Genomic DNA, 2,557 nt, shown 5'->3' with positions numbered 1-2,557 from the left:
GTCCTTTCGACAAAATGTCCATTCGGCAAAATGGGTTTCGGCAAAATGTCTTTCGGCAAAATGTCCGGGTACCCCATCTAAGCCTCTCTTTTTAACACCTCCTCATTGTGGTTGAGAATTTCACAGGTCCCTCCATAAATGATTACGGTATAAGTTAGCCTACATATTGTCGGAGTTAAAGATCCTTGCCGAAGGATCATTAAAGGGGGAATTTTACAACAAGTATACACGGAGTTACAACCAACGTCATAGAGAGAAAGCTATACCATCGATTGTTGACAACTCTAGTTGCAGATGAGATTTGACAACTTCCAGCAGGTCATGATGCTATTCCATCTGACACAGACAAGGTAGAAATTTGTTTGCCCAACACAAACATCTCCGAAAACCGTGAAAAGTAAGTGAAAACAGAAAAATATTTTAACAGATCTATGAACGAAATGTTTAAAAGTAAAGAACTTTAGTGTTTGGTGAGGTTACCAACAGTTCTGGAAACTTGCTACAGTTATTTTGGCTTAATAATAGGCTAGTACAAACAAATATGGTAAAACTTCGTGCACAATCAGCACCAACACAGCACTGCATGCAGCCCTGCAAACTCAAACAAACCTCAACACTAGAATGCAAAGAAAATGAAAGGGAGTACCAGGAAACGTCTATAGGATTGGCCTATGATACAAGAGAAAGATCCACATAAGATACAAATTGATATGCACAAATCAACAAGTGAACAAAAAAATAACAGTAACCTCTCAAGTACATGTAATACTTTGCGTCGAGCTACATGTACTTGAGAGTTTGTACAGTCACTTGTTGATTTATGCATATCAGTTTGTATCTTCTCTGGAGCCTTCCCTTGTCTCTAGGGCAAACCCTATAGATGTTTGCTGGTACACCCCTTCAGTTTCTTTGAATCTAAATACTTATTGTGTGCCGCTAGAATCCAATTTCTTGAATTTTGGATCCATCTCTGATGATTGTTATGTCCTAGCTTAGTGATAAATTCCTTTCTTTTTCTCAAGCTTTTATGTTTAACAAATTCCATTCATTGCTTAGCACAACTTTATTCAAAAACAATTATACTTTCTAATGGGCGGTATAATTACGTGTCTGGAGTACAAAATTAAAAATTAAATCAATTCTCATTGGCTTATTAAAATCATTCTTAGAAACCATCATCTCAAAATTTCAAATAACTTTCTACTTTCATTTTACTACGCTGAAGGGATCGGAAGATCGAAACCTGCTTGCTCGAAACCTGAATGCCTGCTTTTACACACCAACTCGGTCACATTTTGCACTGCGCTTATGCCTTAAGGCTACTGTATCTGTATATAGCGCCACAGTGTAGTCTCATCCAGTTAAAGTGTGGCAACCAGGCAAAATTTGCTGCTAAATCAAGTTACTTTTCTTTGAAACAACGTAATTTTGATTTCATCTACGTAACGGCAAGAATTTTCAGTCACGTAGCCCATGATAATATTTCTCACAATTGCAACCACCGGTTTATTTCTTCCAAGAATAGCCTACCTATTGAAATCACAAGTACATCGGCATCTGGGGCTCTCGCAAATATGTTACCAGAAGAGTGTTTGAAATGAGAATTGATTAGAGCAGGGGTCACCAACTGGCGGCCCGCAGGCCGCATGCTACCCGCCACGCTGTATCGCTGCGGCCCGCGGAAGGTATCAGCGTACAAGTAGGCTATAACCAAAAATACTTTTCTTGAGGAGTTAAAGAGCACGAAGGCAAAAAATACTTTCCGGGAAGCATATTTTCGCTTTGCATACCATTCCACCGACCGACCAATCAGATTATAGTTCTAGGTGGTGGAGGTTGCTTGAAGCTATTCCAATGCGATGTCCAGCCACACTGTCCCAATGGTTGATTAAAACGTTTGTTTTCGAGTTTCGAAAATGTCTGTGAACATAGGGTAGCTTAGGCATATTTTAAGTTTGCAAATGTCATGTAAACACTAGTGTGCGTTTCACCGTTATTGTGTTTCACGAGCAGTGTTCTCTTTATGCAAGTTTTTGTTGGCAAAATAGGTCGGTGTGCCAACTCAATTTATAATAAATTGGCAAAATATTACATATAAATTTAAAGACTTTTTCTGATTGTATTATGAAAATATTTAGCTTAGTAGGCTACTGCAAAATGTTTTTTTTTTTAAAGAAATATGGAACGCTTCACGATTTTGCGTGTCATCCTTGCACGGCTACTGCAAAATGTTTTTTTTTTAAAAGAAATATGGAACGCTTCACGATTTTGCGTGTCATCCTTGCACAGGGACCACGTTAATCTTCTTTGTATCGTTCCAATTTTAGCATATCTACTGCTGAAGCAAGTTCTGCAAAATGTTGTTAATCAACAAATTCTTGCCACGCTGATAAGCATCACAAGTGACAGTTGTCTATAACAAAAGAAAGACGGTTTTATAGACTCTCACAAAAAGGATGAAAAACCAACTCATTGCTTTTTTAAAGGGAAGACTGTTCATGAATTACGATAAAATTACGATTTTTGGGTGATTTTCACAAGCATTTGTTTCATGGTG

General features: G+C 38.0%; 1 non-coding gene across 1 annotated transcript; it reads right to left on the bottom strand.

The window, feature by feature from the left end:
• Positions 1-2,244: 2,244 nt before the first annotated feature.
• LOC145769778 (U6 spliceosomal RNA) lies at positions 2,245-2,347 on the bottom strand. The gene has a single exon (XR_014289091.1). It is a non-coding gene; the product is annotated as a U6 spliceosomal RNA (small nuclear RNA).
• Positions 2,348-2,557: the final 210 nt, after the last annotated feature.

Source organism: Aplidium turbinatum, chromosome 4 (assembly GCF_918807975.1).
Source record: "Aplidium turbinatum chromosome 4, kaAplTurb1.1, whole genome shotgun sequence".
In the NCBI taxonomy this organism is placed as follows: Eukaryota; Metazoa; Chordata; class Ascidiacea; order Aplousobranchia; family Polyclinidae; genus Aplidium; species Aplidium turbinatum.
The sequence above is the reverse complement of the archived record's forward strand: the minus strand, read 5'-3'. Positions and strand labels throughout refer to the sequence as shown.